General features: G+C 35.9%; 1 protein-coding gene and 1 long non-coding RNA gene across 3 annotated transcripts in view; one reads left to right on the top strand and one right to left on the bottom strand.

Annotated features, from left to right (window-relative positions):
• Nucleotides 1-24,991, top strand: part of LOC147648236 (uncharacterized) — a 127,490-nt gene that overhangs the window by 63,261 nt on the left and 39,238 nt on the right. Inside the window, exon 2 of one of the 2 annotated variants that reach the window (XR_015280119.1) lies at nucleotides 8,552-8,638. The gene's annotated coding sequence lies outside the window, so the exon portion shown is untranslated. Of the gene's footprint in view, nucleotides 1-8,551; nucleotides 9,765-24,991 lie in introns of those variants that run through there. The other variant, XR_015280118.1, reaches the window with a different exon arrangement.
• Nucleotides 4,850-23,219, bottom strand: LOC147648237 (uncharacterized). Its single transcript, XR_015280121.1, has 5 exons — nucleotides 22,874-23,219; nucleotides 18,523-18,695; nucleotides 15,615-15,816; nucleotides 5,079-8,846; nucleotides 4,850-5,026 (listed from the first exon to the last, which is right to left on the bottom strand). It is a non-coding gene; the product is annotated as an uncharacterized LOC147648237 (long non-coding RNA).

Genomic DNA, 24,991 nt, shown 5'->3' with positions numbered 1-24,991 from the left:
ACCAGGGACCCTTTCCTCTGAACACAAACAGGGTTTTAATTTTCCTTTAGTTGCAGATAAAATTCCATTTAGGACTATATTAATCTCTGCCTAATTTTAATATCTGGACCTGTTCTTTGGACGCCCCTGCACTCTAATACAGTTATTTTATATCAGAATAAATATCACAATAACCCTTTGATTCATTGAATTGAATCAGGTTCACATTTTCAACTTGTTTTCTCTTCCATATGTTTGTTTTCTTTGTCCCTGTTTCAAGTTATAGTACTCCGGTCTGCATCAATACTTTGCTGCCTTTCTGTAAGTTATTTATATATAAAAGCAACATAATAGTTAAAATGGCAAAGATGTTAGAAAACATTTTCTATTCTGTGGAAGAATGTGTGTACCCATGTGAGAATTTATTAATGATCAATATTTGGAAAGAGGAGAACTGTAAAACTTTGAACTTTGAAGCATGTCCATTGTATGTCTAGCCATATTGTGTTTTTAAAACAATGACAGTGACTGAAATTCTGCACATATGAAAGGGTATAAAATTAGTTTTCTCCTGTAAAAAGAGATACTTCCTTTGTAAGGTTCAGAAGAGTCCCCTTAAAGCCTTCACTTTAGTATGATTTCAGTTGTATTTTAATAGATTTGATATACTGTATAAAGATAGGAGAAATTGCATATTATTTTCAAGAACATTTATAATATTGCTTAGTGAATTTTCTAAGTAAATGTTTTCCTGTGTATAAACAGCTGGAAGAAGACTAATAATATCAATCAATTCAGGTCTACTTGCAGTGTGACTGGAGCATCCTGTAGGGCTCATTAATATCATTCAGCTTTGGGTTTTTTCTAGTGTCAGCGTCTGCACACTTGGTGTTATTCTGCTGTCAGCACTGCAATGACTGCTTCTAGAAAAGCTGTGGTTTTATTATTGAATGACATAGAACTAGGTAGAATTTGGATTTCCTGTTGTGTCACACTTGAAAAAAGTAGAAAGTTTTCAAAGCTTCATGTAGCACTCCTGACCATAAAGTTTCCCATTTTCTCCTCCAGTGCTACTGTACTCAAGTAACAGATTAAATATGTGGATTTTACTTCTGTGTTTGTTCTGGCACTTGGTTCTCTCCCGCTGCTGTTAGAAAGAAAGAGTTTTTGTGGCTTCACTGGGAGCTGCTTACATAGGGAATATGGAATGGGCCTGTCCAGTCACTAGAAATACTAATACACCAATAGAGATGTAAACACCATGGTTATATTAATTTGAAACACCAGCTGAAACCATTTGGTGAGGAATCTTGCCAAATCCTGTTTATGTTTAATGATACCATATAAAAATGAGTGGAAACTAGTTTCGTGTTTAGTAAATGTAGAAAGAAAATGTGTCACTGTGGAAAAAGACCTTTATTCTGACTTACAGACTTCTGAGTTATAATAAATAACTTTAAAATAATAACTAACCTGAGGTACAATGCAAAATTTCTTAATAGCAGAAATAATACATATTTTCAATAACACTAGTTCATACCAACTTAAAGCTTCTTCATGTTCTTTAATGTCTCTAAAGAATATATTTTTATACAGTCCACATTTTGCTGCTTCATAGGGCTGTTTAGGAGGCGTAGTAACAGTGGGGTGGATGCAACAAATTTTGTGTTAATCTCGAGGGATTTGAAGTAACCTACTGATCTTGGCCAGTCCCTTCAAAAGACTTTCTGTTTACTTCAACCTTTTTCTTCATTTCAGAAAACAAAATAAGAGCTTTCACTCTGAAGGCATGGGGCTTTGGCCAACAGTGTTGTGAATGCCAGACTGGAAAATACCCCTGTTCGGTCCCTCCATGGAGAGATTGTCACCACCACTCACTGAGCCCATGCTTAGGGAGGTGTCTCCACAAAAATCTCCATGGAGCTGTCTCAAATAGGTAATCCTTCTTCAGTCAGTATTCAAGAATCCATTGAAAATTATTCAAGTATCCCTTGAAAAATTTCTGTATTATCATAATATATTCAATACATTGATTTTAAACCAATTTTTGTTTAACATATGGAATTTAGAGAACTGATTTTTTTCCTCCCCTTCTTGAGCAAGCAAAACTTACTCTGTATCCTCTTTCCAACTTCTGTCTAGAGTTTAAGTGAGGCTGATTTTTCACAGGCCTTTACTTTCACATGCTGCTTTAGGAATTGCAAATAGAAATTCATTAAAATGGAAATGGCTTCTGGTTTCATTTTTAAAAAATGTTTTGTCATTACATAACAGCAAAATGGAAATTGCAATATCAAATTAAATGTAAATGTATCTTTAAATTTCAAGGTATCTTTAGTTTTATGTCCAGGTGAATTACTGAAGCAAAAGTGAAAATGGAAGCAACATTTTTAAGTGACATCAATCTGAAATGCTATGTATTTAATTAATTATACTGCAGTATTCACAGCACTGGCTCCATAACTGTAAAAATACCTGTTAATGCTGACTTACTTTGTGTTATACCCAAAGAGAGATTTCTTCTAAATATATATTAAAACAGTGATTTGAAACCCTAAGTTTAATTGATGATTCCACTGCTATGTTTTTTCTTGAGAAAGGAATGTCTTACATTACACTTTATAATTTCTGGACAAATATTCTTGTAAGAATGAAGGTGAACCTGCAGATCCATTGCCTTTTTGCTGTGGTCAGATCATTACTGAGCAATTAGCAATTTTATCAAGGGTTTATTATACCTTTGGTAACAATGCAAAGCAAATTCTTATACCATACACCCATGATTGCAATTGAGAAGGGATTTATGATACTGATCATATATCAATTTTTTTTTTAATTTACCCTACTGTGAGTATACCATGTAGTGTAAAGCATAATGTGTAACATATATCATGTATATGAATTATAAACGTCTAGTGCAGTGTTTTATTTTCTATTCAGTAGGATGAGCTGATTTTTTAGCTACTATTGACTGTGATATTTTTTTAATCTGTCTGGACATATGGATGGTGCATTTGTTTTTCTGCTCACACCAGAGAAAAAGGAAACTCCCATGAGAATCTAAAAGATACATGCTTATATAAAAATGACTGTACCTTACTCTGAGTGTCAGCCTGCAACGTGGTGAAGATGAAGTAATCTTCTCAACATCAAAGCATCAACAAGCAATACTGACCAACAGTTATCACTTTGGGCAGATAAAGAAGCTTTTGTTCCTTGCTCTATCCCTGACTAGCTAGCCCTTTTATCAATCTTTGTTGTTCTTTACCTACACATTTTTCTGTCTCACGTGTAAGTCCTTCAGGGCACAAAGCATGTGTCTGTATGCTTTGGTGTAAGATAACAGTAATAATTTCACTTGACATTTATTACAATAAAGTATGTAGCAATGCAATTAGAACAAAATCATGTGTTGATGTTTCATGGCCATGCCAGATAAAACTGATTAAGTAATATTCTAATCACACTGTTAACTGTGATTCTTTTTCACATGGGTTTCAATATTTGCAATGAAGAATCAGTATTGCTGATTTTATTTAAGTGAGTGGGTATGTTAATTGTCTGAATGAGAAAGATAAATAGAATTTTTCTATTGAGAAGAAATAATTGAACCTCTGTTACATTACAAATCAGATGCACTGTTACACAGCTTCACAGAGCTTAAGATCAAGTGGTTCACCTGTAATAACTTCTTGGCTAAGGTCAGGCAAGCCATTATATTTCTTCCAGGAACCAAGGAACATGTGTATTCTTAATGCATATTTTATAAATAAACTGCTGCTAGTGGTTTTAGACTTCCATTTTTTCTGGTTAAGTCCAACATCAATCTCCTAAGCAGGAGTTACAAGCCAAGACAGATAAAGGTTCAGGAAGAAGAAGGTTCAGGTTCCAGCAAAAATAAAGTACTCCAAAGTAATGTTTTTAAAACTACTTAACTGAATGGTTAGGCATGGCATATGGTTAACTGAAAGAAAAGAGTTCAATAAAAGTATAAGAATATATATATATATATGTATGTTTAATATGTTTTTAAAATATAAAAAAGCAGGAATTTAAAAAAAAATAATTATTGAAATTCTTCCAAAATTTGGGATGCTACGGAATACCAACAGTGATCAACCTAGTAAGAGTAAAGAGTTGTCCCAGATGTCAGATATTAGGCTGTAAGAAATGAGTCTTTCATCATACCTGCAAGAGAGAGCTTGTACATAAAGTGGAAATATTGAATTTATTTTCTCATTTGTAGGCATTTCTCATTTTTTCTCGATTTTAAGCTTCAGGTTGTTTTTATGTCTTGTGGCTATTTTGTCCTAACTGTCCACAGTTTTGTCCTAAGATAGGTCTTGATGTGTTAGTCACAGAATCTCAGAATCTGCCAAGTTGGAAAGGATTCACATTGAGTCCAACTCCTGGCCCTGCTCAGCACCATCTGCAAGAGTCACACCACGTGCCCAAGAGCATTCATCAAATGTCTCTTGTGCTCTGTCAGGGTTGGTGCTGTGACCCCTTCCCTGGGGAGCCTGTTCCAGTGCCCAAACACCCTCTGGGTGAAGACCTTTTCCTAATACCCAACCTAAACCTCTCCTGACACAACTTTAGGCCATTCCCTCACATCCTGTCATTGTCACCACAGAGCAGAGACCAATGCCTGCCCCTCCTCTTCCCCTCCCAAGGAAGCTGTCACTGCAGTGAGGTCTCCCCTCAGTTTCCTCCAGGCTGAACAGACCAAGTGACTTCAGCCACTCCTCACACGGCTTCCCCCCAAGGCCCTTCACCATCCTCATGGCCCTCCTTTGGACACTCTCTAAGAGATTAATCTTATTACAGCTAATTCAAGTCACCAGTTCCTTTAATTCTTGTTTCATTTTCATTTATTTTTTGGTTGTTTTAGGTACAATGCTTTAAATGCAAAGCATTTCTTTAAAAATTAAAATTATGTCAAAACTTTTGGAATAGATAGAAAACTTCCCACAAAATGTTCTGAAATAACATATTAGTGCCCCTGCTAATACTTTTCATCCAATATATAGTGTGTGTGTTTAGAGAGCTATGGACATAGTTATTTATTTGTTTGTTTGTTTGTTTGTTTATTTATTTACTTTTAATTTATGGTTATTTTTATTTATATATATACTTATATATGCATTATGTATGCACTTATATATGCATACATATGTGAAATGTGTGTGTATATATAATGTATGTATTGGGTGTATGTCCTCTTTTATTCCCAGTAAATGCTGTTTCTCTAATCTGTCATTAGACATCCATCAACAGTGATGTGAAGCAACATAATAATATTTCTTCACTAAATGTTCTTCTGCTTCATTCTCTGTTAAAACTTTGATGCTTTTTGTCCTGATCAACACTTCTTTCCAAAGATCTTTACAGCTTCTGATCACCATTTTCTGTCTTCTCCCCGTAATAATCATGTCTGTGGGCCTTAGTGCCACTCAATATCAGCAAGCTTCTAGAAATACTATATTCCTTGCAAACACTTCGAGGGAGCCACATTCAACCTGACAGTCTGAGAACATTAAAGAGGAGACTGAATCAACTTATGTGGCATCATTGTTTGTTGAGGTGCTCTGCTTGATTCATCTGGGGCAGAGAAAGTTGGTGTAAGCTGTATTCTTCTAGCAGGGCTTGTTGGGAGAGCAAAAGATGCTGCCCTTTTATATATTTCAGCAAAGGATTTTTTGGAGAACATCTAAGCATGTAGCCTGCTCTAGGAGTCCCAGAGCAAGAACTCAGGTAACCTCTCTTCTCCTTTGCCTCCAGGCAACCAGAGCACTCTCCAGGACAATGCTGTCATGAAACTGTGTTCACCAGGCTTTCATTAGTCCATAGTTTGAGAAATTTTCTGTTCTCTGGAAGGTGTTCTTAAACTCTTCTGCACTATTTATGGTCCCTTGCCCTGACTGGATTGCATGTAAATTCTGACATTGATTTTCTATGTTCCTGGTCACAGAAAGCTGACATAATTTAGTGTTGTTTTTGGCCAGAAGGCTTTTCCCAAGCCTCCACAGGTTCTGTGTACTCATTTGCTTCTTTCTGAATCTCTTGTATTTCTATGCTTTAATTCTCTGATTGGGGCAAATAGTTAAATGGTAATGAGCTACCTTGTTTGGCTAGTTTTACTTCTGGAAATTACAGTTTGTTGTGCTTCTCTTCCTCTTATCAGAAATATCAAATTATTTTTCTCTATTGGAATGGGAAGGCCTACGTATTTGAATCTCATATTAGTTTATGGCTCTAGCAAATAACTTATTAATGCAAAATTACTTTGTTGACTAAGTTCTTAATTAAATTCCATTATTTTTGATGTGCTCATGCAGAAGCATTAGTACTTAAATCGTGATGTAGAGTTTAATGCATTAATGGATCCATTGACTTCAATGTTTTCTTTGTGGAAAATATGCCTTCCTTGTTCATGTAAATGGTTAATCTGATTATTTTAACCATTTGTGCCTTTATTAGACAAATTAAGTGCAATCTAGATAATTCTGTTATAAATTCAAATTAATTTTAGTGTATATATATTAAATATCTAATTATGATAGTAGTAAAGAATTAGTTGCTGAATTAATTAGGTGCATTCTAGAAGCTCAGGGGCATTAGAGGATATGAAGACACAGTCAGAAAGTGGAGTTAGCTAAGCTATAGCTTATCCTAGAAACCAGAAAAAACCAGGCCTGTGTTTGTTTAAGATAATGTAGTTAAAAATCATTCTGCCAAATGAGGTGGTTGCTGTAAAAGCTTTGTCTGTGAAAATCAAAGTCATGTTCCAACTAGCCATGATCTTGGAGATAAATGAGAAAGAAATGGTTGAAAAAATTTCCTCCTAGGCTGCCAAAAATCATTGTGGGAGTGGAAATTTAAATGGAAAATTTAAGTGGAACCTTGCAAAAATGCTGAACACCTGGGAGAGTTGAATGGAGCAAGTGACATTGTCCCATATATAGTACTTACAGGGCAACATGGATCAATTTTTTTCTGCAGCTCCTCTTAGGAGTTTTTGGTGCTGCATGACTTACCCAGAGACTCATACCCAAAGGCTTGGTTCACTCAGTATTTTCTGTTGTAGGCCTGACATTCAGACAGACTGCCCTTCCAGGTAATTCCCCCCAGTTTACACACTGGACATGATGTTCTGTGGTGTGAAATAACCCTTTGGTCAGCTTGGGTCACCTGTCCCAACTGAGGTCCCTCCATTTCTTCCTTGTGCCTTCTCACTGACAGAGCATGAGACACACACCCTGACACATACACACAAATGTAAGGACATTTGGCATAGAATAAACATGACTTACAAAAACCCAAGATATCACCCAATGATATGTTTTAACATTCTCATTCTGAATCCAAAACACAGCACTACAACAGCTGTTGGAGAAGCCAAAACCACGACAAGCTGTAAACAACTGTAGTCAGTGAGTTGTCTCTGTTTTTAGTGAAACTCTGCCCCATTACTAGCGAAAATACTTTTCCACATTACATTCCTTTATGCTAATGGAAGGATAAAATTAAGGTGTGCTGTGGGCGTTTTTGGTCAAGGGTGCCAATTAGATAAGCATAAATGAATAGCAAATTTTTCAGAAAACAAGTATAAGACAATTTTTTCAAACTTTTTGTAAAATATGACCTTTTCTTTATCTTTTCTGCAGTTACAGTGACTTGTGAAGCATGGAAATACATGATATATAATATCAGAAATTAATTTGCTGATATTTGAAAATAGAGAGACTATTTGGAGATAGATTTAGAAAATTTCAGATTGGAAGATATTTCTGTTCCCATATACATTAGCATAGCCTGTGTTCCTATTTAATAACATCAATGAGTAACTTGTTTATGGCTGAAACAAGTGACTAATTAAGAGAAATTGCTTTATTTGTTTGCCACACATTTCTAGAAGTTATAAAAACCGTATTATTGAAATAATATATTTTTAGGATGTTTTTCCCTCATATTTTCCAAGCAGCTAGGGTTTTTTTAAGGCAGAATTGATTTGCAATATGGTTTGTCATGCTCAGTGGTAAAGTTTGAATATATTGTTATCATCTTAATATTTTTAAAATTAGTTTTAAGAAAACTACAACAAACTTGTTTCTGATGGGTTTTTGAATTTTGTAGGAGTTACAATTCAGCAGTTAAGTACTGTTGATATTGTTGGTGTGGTTTATATGAGAGAGCCCGATTGATTAGTTCATCAATACATTCATAGTGCTAACTGAGAATTTCCCACAATCTGTGATGAATTGTTATGGAACATATTCATCAATGGCATATGAATAGCTTTTTTCAACTTAAATATTCAGCTGGGTTATTTATAAGTAAAGAGATATTTATTTTCTCTCAACTACATTTTAAAAGCAACCAAAACCCAAAGCATTGGAGTTTTAAGGGTGTAATATGCTTCTCAGAAGGTGACAAGGAAAAAACATTCCTATGAAAATGTTTGAAATGTTGAAATATTTGTTTACCTACATGTCATGCATTAATTAATATTCTGAAGATAATTTGGTACCTCATACCAGCTTCCCTAATCAGCCTTCCTTTTTGTTTATAGCATGAAGAAAAGGACAAGCAGTTTTTTGAACGACTATGATTGAAGAGAGAGTCAGTTATCATCTGGAATTTCGCTTGTGTTTCTGATGTAAGTGCTTCAATATCTGATTGAAATTTCTGATCTATGTGCTTCAATAGCTGTTTATCTTCTAAAAATTTTTAGAGGTTGCTTCTCTGCATGACTGTCTCTGAGATCTACTTTTTTCCATTTGATAGTACCAGTTGGAAGTGGTGCGTGACTGTGCTTTTTCCTTAGCTGTACAACTTCATCCTTGACGTCAGAAATTTGGCCCCACCTGAAAGATTGCAAGAAATTGCTCACACCTAATCTTTTCTAACATAATGTAGTCTATTATAAGAAGTACAATCTTCGTCAAGACATAACTCAATGTGAATGATAGGGTCATCTTGCTCTTATACCACATTTAGGGTAAAGCTGCATATGCTGTGGGCACAGTAACTTCCATTACTTTCTAAAAGTACTTCTAGGGAGAGGCAGAATACTTAGGAGAATATGCTTCCAGGTGGGTACATTTAGAAATTTTCCTCATCCTCTTTTGACAAAGAAAATTCTTTTCTCTAAGTCCATTTAGAATAATGTTTTGATACAAGGACACAGAAGTTATATAGTCCTTAAAAATTTACTTGTTGTCCTGAGTTGCAGTATATTCTATCACCATCCTCATGTACTGTTGAAACCAGGTGAGGCAGTGCTCCCTGCCTCCCCCCCACCCCGGGCTACCTTCTGTTAATGGGCCCATCAATGCCCTGCCCCATGACTCATAGATAACTTCCCCCTGTATTGTCCCCTGTTAATGGGCCCACCACTACCTTGCTGCATGACTCAGAGATAACTTCCTCCTGGACTGTTTTCTGTTAATGGCTCATCAAGGCCTTATCTCATGACTCACCATCCCATTGTGAGATGCTCCTCCCCGAGGGAGGAGCCAAGCATTCCATACTGGATATAAGCTGAGAATTTGAACACCACAGCAGCCCTTACCTACGGGACTTCCAGAGGACAGGAGCTACTGCTGGACTTTCAGCTGAAGACCAGACCCCCTTTCTTCCAGAGGATCACGCTTCAACAAGACCACCTCATCTGGACGACTACCATCACCCTAACAGAGTTCCAGGCTGTATTCTGACTCTGTCAGTGTTTTTGATATTATTGCATTTATTCTTTTTATCATTTTCCTATTAAATTATAATTCTGACTTGCGATCTCTCACTGGTTTGATTTCAAACTAGTACACTTGTATTGGATTAAATTTTTCCCCTTTGCTCCTCCTTTCTGAAATAGATTATCAGAACAAATTTTTTCTTTATTTTTTTTTTAAAACTGCCCCTGGGTTTTGCTTTTCCTGCCTCTTAAGCAGGAGTAAGCAGTCCTCTTTCCACTCAAACTACTGCCTGCAGAGAACAACCTTCTTTGCCATCATTTCAGCTTCATTGCCTAAAAAGCATTGTATGAGCTCACTATAAACTGAAACTGACCCCAGGGTAACAGAGGGATTTTTTTCACACATTATTTAGTCCATGACTACATTTCATACAGATTTCCAACAAGGCAAAACCATTATTTGTTTTGAATGGTATGTTACAGAAGCAGAATAATACTTTTATTTTGTTAGGAATTTTTCTTTGGTTGGGTTTCTTTTGTTTTGTTTTGTTTTTTGGGGTTTTCTGGTTTTGTTTTGTTTTTTTTTGTTTGGTTTGTTCTTTTGTTGTTTTGTGGGGTTTTTTGTGGTTTGGTTTTGTTTTGCTTTTTGGGGGTTTTTGCGGGTTTTTTTTTTTTTGGTTTTTTTTAATGTTACAATGGAAGGTACTTAATTTAAAAGTGTTTGAATTTTTGATTACTTGCAGTTTCTTAAGCTTTTGAATGAGGCTTGTCTCTACAAAAGCATCATAGTATCAAAATGGAGCACAGCTTCACATGACACACCATCATGTCCTCAAGTTCTTTTTTAGTAGATGGTTATCCTGTCCTATCTATCTCAAAGAACCTGAGAGGGAGCATAGCATATTCAAAGACACTACTTTTAATTAAACTAGCAAGTAGCTGTGTGTGGTGAATGATAAACTTTAAAGGTTTGTATATATGATGAGATGGGTACCATGACAGTAGCACAAATATCACTAGATATGTTGAGAAAAGCATAAAAAGGAACAATATTCTTTTTCACCTGAACTGTGATTATACTATCTGCAGTTGTGCTGTTTATTTATTGTCTTACTATGGATTTTTAAAGAAATCTTATGACCAGGAACTTCAGTACTAAGAGAATACTAAACTTCTCTGCAAAATGATGAAGCCTTGAGCTATTTTTCTTTCTTCACTTTTCCATCACCCTGCGGTAAGAAAAGTCACTATGACCTTTCTTAGGCTAAATTAACATTCATATTACTTGACCTCTGAGCTCATTCCTCTCAGAGCCCTTGTTCTTGACAACAATATTCCAATCACATGCAATGTCCAGATGTGCCTTGCAAGTACTATTTGTCTTGAATAACTACCCAAAATTTCAAGTAAAACAGTACATTTATTTGGGGGAGCAAGAAGTGATGAGAGAGACAAAAATTCTGAATATGCATCAAAGTTGATTTGGAAAAAAAAAAAAAAAACTAAGCAAAAAAAATTTAATCCCATTTCTCAAAAAAATAAGGAATCAATTGCATAAAGCATTATTTATCTTAGCACTTCAGCCCAGATTATTTTGTCTCCAAAATCATTCTCAAAATGATGAAACACTCTGCTTCATATTTTGGCCCTGTCATGTAACTGCACAATTCAATCTCTTCATCATGGTGTATCACTTTCTGTCTTGGAATAAATAACACTTTCTTGAGCATTGTATCACTTTGTGTTGATTTTTTTTTTTTTTTCATATTCCAGCTATTTCTATTGTATTTTAATACAGAAATGGAGAAAAAAAATATAGGCCTATCTTTCATATTCCACTACCTGTAGTCCAACCTGTAATAGCAATGAAAATATGTTGACAAATGTAACTTATTTCTACGACAATGTTACTAATTCTTGGTTTGAAGGTATAGTTTAGCTAAAATTAAATGCTTCCTATATTTTAAAATTATATGAGAAAAAGTACTAAATTTTACTTTCAGGCTGAAAACAGTATTTTTCTCTTAAAAGGGAAAACACAAGGATCAAACTTTTCATCCACTTTATCATCACCTTTTTATGTCAGAGAAAGTGGGGATGAAAACTGGTCATACTTTCAATGGCCAACACTTCATTTTCAGAAATCTATTAATCTGCAGGTTTTAGTCCTAATCATAATTATATACCAGAGGACTAAATTATTAGCTCAAGGACATAGAGAGTTCTGGTGTTGCCTGCCTTAAAATTTATCAATTTTCTACATAAATCAAGTTCAACTAGAATCTCTCATAAAGAAAAGAAGTTACATTTTTGGATGCATGTTTATCAGGGAATAACATGGAGATTGTCAAGGATTACTGTCATATGGCCATGGTGTTTATCTGTGGGAGGATCAAACTGTTTTTTTTATTGGGCTTTTATCAGTGCATTTTGAGAAGGAAGTGGCATCTGAATTGACATCTGAGCCACAGGAGAACAGCATCACTAAAAATGTTTTTCCAAACATCTTGTTTGATACCTCTTGGTTGCATTTGCACAAATAACAATGTTGTCTGACTTAATTAATACTATTCTGTTTCTCCGCTGGTGGACACATGCTCATCCAAGTTAAAAGTAAAAAGCCCACTTGGCAAGTCTGAGCCTACTCATGCCTCGGACTCTGAAAGAGATTATAAGAACAAAAAGGAGGAATGAAAGAGTTGAGGAATGACTTGAAAAGAGTGGTGAAAAAAATTGTGAATATTATTATCAGGCTAGCATAAATTCAAGAAGGGGCAACCCAAGCCACATTAACAGAAGATAGTTTGAGTGTGAGAGAAAAAACCCACGAAAACTGTCACAATCAATCATTTTATTATGATTTTACTGCATGACCCTGAATTGTAAATTTGATACTGTGCTGTGCAGTATACTTGTAGATGTTTCTAATAGAGCTCAAGTAAGACAAGTCTGTTGTGAAAGCAAATGAGAGTTTTCACTATGCTTCCAACCCAACAGGATATCACAGACTTTCCAGGACTGAGTCGAGGCTTTCAGGTCAGAAGAACAAAGCTGTACCAGAATACCTTTGGCAGAATGAACGACACACGGAGTTTTACTTGACTTCCTACACTATAATTATCTGTCACAGGCATACACTGCGTGCAGAGAAAGATATTTTTCAATACATAGGATTAGAAGTTACCCTTGCCTCTGAGTTTAATCATAGGATTTTAATGTGTTTACCAGAAAGGGAAAGACACTAAAGTAGTGTTATCCTTGACTGGAAAGTTCCTGTCTGTTTCTGAAAATTTTACTTTAGTAAAATGAGCTTCTGTTCCTACATTAAAAAAGTAACCAATATGGTAACCAATTGGTAACCAATATTGGTAACCAATATGACTCCACAGTACACAAATAAAATAACATTGTCTCTGCCCTAAAAATACTGTATTCTAAAGAGAAACAAGGCAATGACATTAATATATATATATATATATAATATAAAGAAAAGTAAGGAAATATCACAGACCTTCCAGAATAATATTGTATGCTAGCAATCATTTTTTTTGGTAATTTTTTTTTTTTTTTTAAGGCTTTTGTGTGGACTTCATTTTTAGGACCATTTTGAAGAGAAAAGTTTAGCGTTCTTGAAATTATAGAGATTCTAATAAAATATGTGGCTTGAATTAGATGTAAAGTCTATAAAACTATAACAACATTGACAGGCTATTTAAACTGGTTATTCCCAGTGAAGGTGTTAGTTTTGATGATATTTCCTGCAGGTGTGGGATTAATGGTTGTTCTTTATGATCTTTCAGCGTATGCCAGGATACTTCTTATGTTATTTAACTTTCAGATGATATATATTTTATGAAGGTGAATGAAACCTAGATTTTCTGATGTTTTCCTAATATTTCCTGTTATTTTTCCTCTTTTTTTACACTGCTGTAAGATGTTGAATCAAAATTTTGCTCAAAAAAACTTCAAGTTTTTCAGAAGTTCATTATCTTCTGACAGATTATTAGGAAAATTCCAGCTTGATTGTATTATTGTCAACAGATCTAAGGTCCTAGTGAAGCTACAAAGTCATAGGGTACTACAAAATAGATTTACTTTGAAAACTTATCATATTTCATAGAGGTTATGCTAGTGCTAGATAGCCTTGCAACCAGATCTCACCACCTATATTCTTTCCAATTGTTCAATCTCTTGGACACATAGGGGAAAGGTAGGATTCTTCCACAGAAGAAAAAAGCACACCTGTCCAAGCTTTTGCTTTCTACTTCTGTTTTGGTATTATAAATTTTTATTTATTTCAGATTTGTATTTCTTCTGGTAATTTATGGTTAAATCTGGAACTCAAATGGTGAATTTGAAGTAAATAGAAAATGAAAAAATTTTAAAGGCGTTATATCATTTTTATTGATCTTAATATCATCCATACTGTATCCATTAAAAAGGTTTAACATGTCTCAGTCATTTTTCTCAAATACCTTAGATTTCAAAAGGTATTTCTACTGGGGGAAAAAAAAGCTAAGGATAAATAGAGAAGTGTGTCTTTTTATTCAGAAGGTTTCTCATTTAAGCTTCTGTGTCACAGACACATTATGAACAATATTGATTTTCTTGACCTCAGCTGAGCAACATGAAGACTTTGCCTCCATTCATTCCTATCCTAAATTTATCATAAATCTCATATGTGCCAATATTCTATATTTCAATGTTTTGTGCACATTAGCTATATTGTAAAATCATACTGTATTAATAGACAGAACACTAAATTTACTACACAACAGGTTAATATTAGCACTTCATGCATTCTGAATAATAAAACAGTTATTGATCCTAATGAAATATTATTATAACCTTTTTTTTTTTTTCTTCATTGTAGAGGGTATTTGCCTGATTGATATTGTACAGATATTTGCTAAAACAGAACAGCCACAGGAAGCTTTCCTTATTGTATAACAAGGTTGTTCATCATAATTATGTTGTGTCAGCACACCCATATAGGTCAACTTGAGTTCAGAAAGATAGGATTATATTTTGTTCTGAGTGCAAGCACATGTTTAAATACTTCCCTCCATTTAAAAATAATCACAGTTGTACAACACTGTAAATAATAGCTAATCTATGAATTATTTCACCCTATAATCTAGAAAGCAAGAGCTGTCACAGAAAGCAATGAGTACAATGTTAAGCAAACTACATTGTTTCACTGACAGTATTTAGTCTTAAAAATGAAAGGGAAATATATTTTACCATAATATTTTGTTATCTATTAACAGATATTTCCTGTTATGAGTCATTAGCATTAGTAAGCCTTTGCTGAAGTGGTACAAATTTGTTGCAAGGAACTGAAATATTTTCAAAAGACTCAGGAAAAAGTGTCTTTTTTTGCGTATCATCTTCAGTCTTTCTCATAATTAGTTTGAATATATTCAATTTCTTTCAAAACATGCCATGAATGCCCTCCTTTTGGCTAACAGCTAAGAGGAACTCTTTTCAATTCAGCAGACATCGTATTTTTGCATATTATTGTCATTACCACTGAATATAAATTGTCTTTCTTCCTTGATAGGGAAGACAATGTTTCTAGGAAGCATTTTGTCAGAAATTTCTTTTTTGTTGTCCAGTGTTCATGTATGCTGGGACCCATGTGGTTGTATGTTGTAATCTATTTAATGCGTGTGAGTTCTCTCCATTCCTTTCCTTTTACAAAGCAGATAAATTTCACACAAGTTACAAAAAGAAAGATGGAAAATGAGCCTAAAAAGTGATTGTGATTTAAAGCATATGTTGTAGTACAGTGTATTCTGTATTGTTACTGATAGGAAGAGGACATGGAAGAAATATAAGGAAAATTTAAGTTTGCTGAAGTAGTAATAATAATGAAAATTAAGTCTTTTTAAGCCATGAAAATCTCTGTGCACTACTTTAAAACAGCCAATTAACTTACATTGCATACTGGTTTAAACGAGCTGATCAAACACAGTAGCACTCCATCAGCCTTCATCTTGGACTCCAGTTCTCTAAAGGTTCATGTATCATCCTCCTTCACTGATTACAATCCTTTCAGTTGTTGATATATTAATATATGTATTGCCAGTAGATTTTATTTTCTTTCTCATTTCTGCATGATGCAAAAGGCATAGTACTCTCTATGAAAAAAAACCCAAAAACATTAGGAATATTATAGTATGATTTTTCCTTCCCTGCCTCATTTTCTTTCTCCCTGCAATAAATAAAATAAACAAAAAAATAAAACCAAGCAAACAAAAAACCCAAACAAAACAAAACCCCTAAACTTATTCTGGAAGAAAAATCCCAGACCAGCCCATATTTTACCACTTCCCTTTTAGCTCATCATAAGCTTAAAAAATACTATTAGCATTTACTTCATTTGAAAAGATGAGTGTTATTTCAAGCTACAGGAATCTACTGAATGGAGATTTCATTTTAATTAGTCTATATTTCCCACTAGTGGAGCTTGCAATTCTCATCAGTCACCAATCTTTTTTTTGGCTAGGAAAGCTTGCACATTCCAAACTTAGTCTGATGAAATGCTCCGTTTATCCTAATGGTAGCGAGTATTGGGGATTTCTGTGCATACAGGTCTCACATAGTTGTCTATACTGATGAATGTCATTTTGAATGACATGTTGCAGCTCTCAGGTTGATTGGATGTGAGCCCAAGGGCATAGGTAGCAGGCAAAGATGATTTTACTAGGACAGTTTGCATAACAAGCAACTGTCATCTCATTAGCAAGCATAGGCATTTTTGCCACATGCTGTTTAACACATCATCACACCTGTTCACACTTCATTGTCCCAAGAATTCAGTTAGGCAGCTAGTTGTTGGCTTTATTTTTTCGTTTCTTACTGAGAGTTGGTTATTTGGTTCCAGATTCAGAGGTGTGAGATAGGTGCAGTTTAGGGTTTAAAACATGATGTTCTGTGAATACTGCTCTGAAGGGTGGTAAAGACCAGGATTATCATTTGAATAATAACTACCATCAGTGGCTGTTTTATAGTTCTTCCTTCTACCTGCTATTCTTTTGGAAACTGAATTATCTATCCTCATAGCCTATAAAATTGACAATTTAACCAGTGTTTGGTTTGATGTGTAATCTGTCTTCTTTTAGTCTTCTTGATATAAAATGCACATTGAAGCCCCAGAGCAAGATATTTCTACAGTAGGGAAATTAAGGTCCCATCACTTTTTGAATAAGTCATTCCTGTGTCCTGTCAGATCCTGGTGTACCTTTACAGTGGTAGCTCAGACCCTGCACCAGCTTCAGCACTGGGCTGCAGGCTGGTGGAAGTCTGTCATCAATTGACTAGGGGTTTGGTGCACCGGTAGCTAAAATGCAACTTGTCACTGCTTCTGAGGTGTCTAGCCAGCCCAAGAGGGCACCTAAGGCTTGCCTGGCCCCCTAACTTAGCTGTTGGGTGGAGAAGCAGTCTCCTTTTTTGGTCCTAAAACCAAGAAAAAAATGAGGTAGTACAGATTAGATGAGCTGAGTCACAGAACTGGGTGGCTGCTAAGAAGGAAAACATGACAAGGGGATGGTTGCAGCTGCAGATTTGGAGAAGGTGGAAAGAAGGAAAATGAGGAAATCTGGGGGAAGGTTGATTTCACTAGTAAAACAGATGGATGGAGAATTGCCTTGAAGGAAAAATGTGGGAGCAGATGAAGCCATCTTTGATTAATTGGAATTGCTCTTAGCCCACCTACTCAATCAAGTTGTGCTGCTTGTCTAACTCACCCTTTTAATTTGCTGATGACTGCAATTGTGGAGGCAGCTGGATACACCTTCATTTGCTCAGGATAAGCATGTTAGCCACAGAAGGAGGGAGGAAACATGGTCTGCAATGTGCTATGTGAATAGAAGTGTTTCTCACAGGTTTTTTTTTGGTGCATGAGAAAAAGCTAAATATCATCCATATATGTCTTGCAGTGTTGTGCCAATGTAAAAATATTGCTTTATTCAGTTCAATTGACCCTTTCACATATTCTGTTGAATGTACTGTATTCTGCTACAGTGTCTATGCATTTTGTCATATCTTATTGATTAATCAATCAGAAACAAAAAGCTTTAACAACGGAGTTCAGTGAATGAAACTTAAAGCTTCCATTGCTCCTCTATAGAGAATGTGCTGTGTGTTGGCACCTACCAAATTTAATTTGGTCCCCTCTCACTATGCTGATATTATCAAATGGAAAACATAAATATAAAATTGCAAGTGACTTATATTTGAACATTTAAAAATGTGACATTCTTAACCCTCTCGGCAAACATCTGGCCCCCGTTTTTTTACGTAGGTCTCAAAAACAATGAGTCATTTGCTGTCACTATGGCGATTCATTTGGAATTTCCCAAACAGTGCCAGAGACTGAGACATGCATGTTTATTTCATAAAGAGCCATACCTTGTGTTGTTTCACTGCTATCTTGATGCATATTTGCAAATTTGCTCCTTGCAATTACTTTTGGATAAAGGGGATTTAGTTGTTGATGAAATACCTGTGAGGTATTCTGTGCCCTCAACCGGGAATGATTTGAAGAACTCAACTCCTCTGTCTCTTTCAGTTTCTTTTCATATGTTTTCCATTATAGAAAACTCAGAGATGACCCATCAAAACAGATCAAGGGACCCACTTATTGCTCACACATTGTGCAGCACAGACTCTATTAACACATTTTCAAATGGAAGTTTTGTGGCTTTTCTCTCGCAGTTAAGACTATAATTTCTGAAAATGCTCCAAAAGCACGTTACATTTTTTGTTCACTCTTCTTCGTACTGGATCAGCAGGAGGTTGGTACTTCTAGGATGAGGGTATAAGACTGAGATTCAATTACTCACTGTGGTCCCCATTTAGAAGGAACTGAGCTGCTGCCAGAACTTCAAGACAAATAAAAGATAAATAGAGGATCCAGAGGGGTTTCTGCTTGCTGCAGGGTTCACACAGTGCTGTTGCCTGCTGCTTCACAATGCTCTGCAAACCCTTCTGTTCTCCCTAAGGAGGATGTAGCTCACTGTGTTACAAAAAAATAAAAAAAAAATGTATAAAATATGACTGCATGCAGCAAGATGCTCTGCTTAGAATAGGGTAAAATAACTCAAACAATGCCCTATTTGCAAGGCTACCAGTGGTGAATGTAGAAGGGGCCATCATGCTGCTTTTGGAGTTGAATAATGCTGAAACCAATCTGACTCATCAATCCCAAAGTTAAACATCCTGGTAGTGAGATGAAGATGTAGCAGACATGGTAAAGTACACAGGCCAGGGAAGAAATAAGAGATACTACTAATAACTTGTCTAAAACTGCTGAGCTGACACAGCTAGCCTGGAGACATCTGACTGATAGTCAATCACTTTATACTATAAAAACCCAATCCCACCTTTTAAAGGCAGGATTTTCTAACATACCCCTTGGAGTGTGTCTGCAGATTACTTGCTTGAGTGGGGATACCCTTCAAGATTACTTCCTGTGACCTGGCCATAGTCATTAGCATATAACTAACATCGATCTGTACTTAATATTAGTTTTTTCTAACTTTAATGAAATTGTTTTAATATAATTGCTTCAATATCGTTTCAAAATGGTGCATTATACTATACTAGTGGATATAGCTCTTATACTATGTAGTAAACAATTCTGATTAAGATTTTTTTTTTTTTCAACTCACTATCTCTATTTATTTACTATTTATGTAAATATATCTGTTTTGCCATTCTTAATCCTGTGGGATAAAGTTGTAGAAAGGTTCAAACACATCTCAGGAATTCCTTAGACTTCCCATTGACAATATGGGGCTAAGATTAGACCCAGTGGCACCTAGGTTGCTCTCTGAGGAAGAGTTTAGAAAGTAAGGGAGTTCTTTCTGCGCCTCATATTTCAGCAGAAAGGCTTTTCTGATAAAGTTTATCTGAAACTCCTATTCTGCCCATGACACTGCAATCCTCATTTATTGCAAAACAGCATAAAGTGAACAATCACTGTCCTTCCTAACCCTAGTCTGCTGGCTGTGTAGCATTTAGGACTTGATTTCAGAGAAGAAAATTCATCATTCCTTTTGTTATTAGGAAGACATGAATATTTCAGAAAAGGTTTATCTAGCTTATTTTTCTTAGCCATATCCTGCAATTTATGTGTGTACAAAGACAGTTGTCAAACTATTGCATCCAAAACTTATACATCCTCTAACGTTATATGTTATGTATGTTATGTTATGTTATGTTATATGTTATGTTATGTTATATGTTATGTTATGTTATGTTATGTTATGTTATGTTATGTTATGTTATGTTATGTTGTTATGCCTTTGGGACTGACCATGGGATTTTTCCATTTTCTGTTTCTTTTACCCTAGGTGGTTCCCCTCATTTACTTAGCAATTTGCTCTAACCTGCTGGCCAATCCTTATGAACCTCAGCTTTTCTTTCACCACATGTACATAGCATTAGCTTTGATTCTCTGAATCTGAAGAAGGTGCAGTAGTTTTTGTGAAAAGGCAAATTATAAATTATATATATGTATGGTCATTGTGTGATTGTGGCAGCCTCTCCAGAAAGGAATAAATCTCTCCTATGAATCCTTACTGATGTCACTGCTTTAGAAACACCCCTCAGAACTGCACTTGGTACCTATTTATGTGCATGTGGGTTGACTCCACAGAGCCATCTTCAAGGTATAAGCCATGCTGGTAAGAGTTGACTACATTGCATATTGCAAAAATACAAAAGACAAATATACCTAAATATGATAATTGTTTCTGTGGAGAATTCTGAGGAGGTTTGAAGGAATATATTTTGTCCCCTTCCCTTCTTATCCATGTCTGCATAGAGTATCACTTTCAAAGCACTATGTTTAAAAATTGCTGTTAATTTCTTTTACTACTCTCAGAAATATTGTGAGTTCATAACAGTCCTCTGCAGCAGGTGTCACATTCTCTGTTTCACACTTCTTCCAGAGAGTCAGTGGGGTTCAAAACTTTATTGACAACTACAGGGACAGAAAATTGCATCTCATGGAGATCAGATTCTCTTATGGGATGAAATGCTAGAAAAACAACCAACTGAGAATCACACATGTAGAAGCAAAGAGCACTGCATATTTTTTTTTTTTATAAAAAGCGGTAGTACTTTTCTTTGTAAGGATTTCTGATAGGGGTTTCAATGCAATATTACTGCCAAAAACACTTCTAGGGAGCAAGTGAGAGGAGAAATGTGTTTTTATCTGCAAGGAACATTGCAAGTGAAACTGCTCTTACAATACTGTGCCCAATTCTAGCATGTGTGTTTTAGAAGTGTTCTTTAAAAATTGAAAAGGACTGAAAAGAGGCAACAAAAATATTTTTGAGGAACATAGATTCATGTGATAATTCACCACAAGGATGTCCAGAGATGACTTGTTGATACAGCTTAAGTACTCTCACTGAGGGGGAAAATTAAGGTTTAAGTCTTGTTTCATGTAGTAGAGAAGACAACAAGGATCAGTGGCTGTAAGTCAAAGACAGATGAGATAAATTTTTTAATAAGTGACATATGATTTTCTTTTTTAAAGGTGAGGCTGTTAAACTCTTGGGAACGTTCATGAACTGTTGACATGTTATTATATGCACAGTGAGAACTTACTAGGAAATACAGTTAGTGAACATAAATTATGCTCTAACCAAATATAAGTTAATGAGCTCAATTCAAAACTAAGTAGATGAAATTTAAGAAGTTCTAATGATCCCTCTGGCCTTAATCTCTGTAAATTTTGAGTGCTAATTAAGTAACCATTTTTCCTGAGTAAGGACTTCAATATCTAACCACAAAGTAGGAACACATAATTTCTTGTTCCCCTCTAGAAAAGGTGTTTGTCTGACATGGGTAACTGTATGCTGGCATGTTAGAGAATTTGCATAGCTGTTCAGCTCTCACAAAGTCTTTGTGAGAACATCTCTTTTCTAAGAAACAAAATGAAAAGCACTTGCCGCTTGAAAATTGTAAGGATTTGATTTGAATGCCATTGTGGGATTTTCTCTCACATTTTATATTACAGGAGTCAAATGTGTAGCCCAGGAACTGTGCTTCATGAAACCAAACTGTTATGTTTGGTTTAGAAAACTGAATATAGATCCCTCAGGCACTGTTTTTTCAGGCGATCCCATGTGAGACAGAGCAGAGGTGGAAAAGCAAAGCAAAACCTCTCTGACAGATCCTCTCCAGACAAGTTTTTTCCAAATAATAGGAGAAAAGGAGAGTCTATGTTTAGCTTCCAACCCAAAATCTGACTGCTCTGTAGTTTTCAGGCTGTTTGGCTAGGCCACTTTCTTTCCCACTGAGAAGCAGTCATAAAGCTCATGTGGTTTATTTGAAGAGTAGTGTGGAAAACACTGAACATCTGTCTCCTATCTTCCGACAGGCTGTGTAAAGATGTGTTTCAACAAAGTGGATTGCAAAATTCATGACCTCAACTTGAGCTATCTTATGCTGGCTATATCTTTGCAGAGAGGGATAAGTATGAGAGATGAATAATTTTCTTTTTATATGATCTTATTTTCAATTAGCCTTTGGGAGACCTCCCCTATGTATTGACATCATTGACATGCCAAAATGATTCACTGCATTGAAAAGAAAACTTAGGAATGCAAGTAGAGGGGACACATAGTCTTGAAAAGCTCTACAGTAGAGGGGTCTCAGGGAGGACACCTCCATGGAAACTTCTCTGGGAAATGAGGATAATTCATCATTTTGAATAAAAATCCTGTCTGGAATACCACGGAAAGAGATGTATTAGGTCATTAATATTTTTTTTTTTTTTATATATATTATTAGGTTATTCTCTACCTTTGAAATCATGAGTTCAGATTTGTCAGCTTCAACTCATGTAAGAGAGAAAAAAATACAGGCATGGAAATGTCACTTCCAGTTGATTTTTAGTTTATGCTTCCCCTGCTGCTGCCCCTACCTCCATTTCCTTTCTTTCTTTCCCTTTCTCCTTTCTTTCCCTGACTCTCAGGTCTGGAATTTCAGAATATTTTGATGGTTAGATACTTTTTGTTTTCTTATTTTTTGCATGTGTCATGGAGTTACTTTACCTTTAAGAAAGTCGGAGTTGCTGGGATCTGCCTGGAGTCTTTTCTCCTGACCAATTATCAGTCATTGCTGGGAATTGACAGCAGTTTAGGCCATTGAAAAGTGGGATCAACTTGTGAACCCTACCTTAAAATGTAAAAGCAGAGCTCTCTGGGTTCTCTTTGTTTTCTGGCTGTGGAGGGTGGCTGAACTCCAGGCCTCCCGTCCCTGCCCAGGCCATGCGGCCGGGCGGGGATGGGGCCGGGCCTGCCCCGTCTCCCGGCCGGGAGATGGGGGGGCTTGGGGAAGGTTTTCCCCGGGCCGGGCCGAGCCGATCTCTGGCTCAGCTGCAGGTTTTGCTGTAACTAATTCACTAGAAACTGCCCAGTGAAGAAGGAGAGAGGCTTTGGACCTGCAGCAAGCTGGAGCGGCAACCACACTCTCCAGAGCAGCTATGAAGACCTTCCATCGCAGACGGCTCCAGCTCCTGTTCGGCAGAGATCTCCGAACCATCTACAAAAGCCTGGGCAAGATCTTAACTCTTTCATTACCCAGATGAGACTTGCGGATTAATCTTTTTATCCAGAGAGAGAGAAAGAGAGTGATCAACATGAAAAGAGACTTTATAAACTACCAGTGACAGGAAAGAAAAGAAGCTTCAAGAAAGGTAGAGAATTAAGAAGATGCTTTAATTAAGCTGAAATATCTTTCTGTTAAAACTATGGAAATGGACAATAAGGTCTTGAAAACACTCCTTTAATTCATGACAGTATATAGGGAGGAATAGAGTGTTCAAAGTGTAAATTTTGAGTATAAAGTAGAGTAATTATGGTATAGTGAAGTGCTGGGAGATTTGAAGCCTTGAGAGGCAATGAGAAAACTGTTTTCTAGTGAAGTTCACAGAAACAGATGAAGAAGACTTTTTGCCTTTGAATAACTTATCTTTAAAAATGCCATTCCTAGACTCATGGCCCATACACACTTCAGAGTGATGTGAGAATGGGAGGAGTGAACTCTAATAATAGCAGCTCTGGGCAGCTAACATTAGGGCAATGGAAAACTATAACAAAATAGTTTTCTTGTGAGAAACTCCATAAATTAACAGGAAGAAACTTCTGTTTCTCTACAAAGACTGGTGAAAAGACTGTAGCAAGAATTGGGACTGTTTTAACCATCAAAGTTCCAAAGTTTTTGTCTCTGTTGTCATGTGAACAAGGGAATAGTGGGTAGATAGAGGATGAAAAGGTTTTTTCTGGAAGTTTATTCTGGTGTTCTTATTATTGTAGTTTGTCAATAAACTTTCTTTTTTTTTCCTTTTAAGTTTTATGTCTGTTTTGCTCTTGTTCTAATCCATATCTCACAGCAAGAAATAAGTAATTTTCTTAGTTATTGGTTTAAAACCACGACAGCACGTTAGAACTTTTCTGGGAGAACCATGTGCAATCTCAGAGCTGCCACAGCACCATTTGTCTTAAAATGTTTTATTGCTGTAGTTGTATCCAGAAGCTCTTGCTCAAATTCTTATCCTTGTGTATTCCCTGTCTTTGTCAAGGTTTTGAAGATAGTCCTAGTAAGAATCAATACTTGACTTTTAGGGTTACATCTTCTGTTTCCATTTACTGAACTTTAATTCTCTTTGAATGCCTTCATCCTATGGCTGAAATGAAAAAAATTATCAAGCTTGTGAAGGGACGTGCTAGTGCAGAAGAAGATGTAAGTGTGAGGGATTTCTCTCTTCAGGATATTCCATTTTTTTTTAGAAAAAAATTCTGAGGCAACTTTTAAAATCCGATATTCCTCTGATACATCACTCACAGTTTTCATCTTTTTCATTCATGTATTCTTTCTTTCTTGGGATGTCTTAGAGACAAGGATGCTAAAAGGTATTTCTGAATAGAGTTCTTTGGTACTATATTTGGTACTATTTTTTGGTTTTTCCAGTGTTTACTTGGGCTGGTTCCATGCTAATGTTCATTTACCCTGTGATGGTATCCTTTCAGTGATGCAACTGTGTGACTGAGGAACCAGGGGAGGGTTGGAATTTAAGTCAATGTGGTTGTTAAGTTACTCAACATACAGACAGTATATAGAGGTATGATTATGACCACTTATCAACAGCTGCTGAGTCACTGTTGTGCCTTTACTGCAGTTCAATGGTGCATTTTAAGAGCTAAATCTGGATTTTTTTGGATGAGCTTCCCAATTTAGAGACTTTATTCAAGACAGCACAGAGTGAACTTTTAAGGCAGCACACAGTTCAAATTA

Source organism: Cyanistes caeruleus, chromosome Z (genome assembly GCF_971803275.1).
Source record: "Cyanistes caeruleus chromosome Z, bCyaCae1.hap1.1, whole genome shotgun sequence".
Classification (NCBI taxonomy): Eukaryota; Metazoa; Chordata; class Aves; order Passeriformes; family Paridae; genus Cyanistes; species Cyanistes caeruleus.
This window is presented reverse-complemented; position numbering and strand designations above follow the sequence as displayed.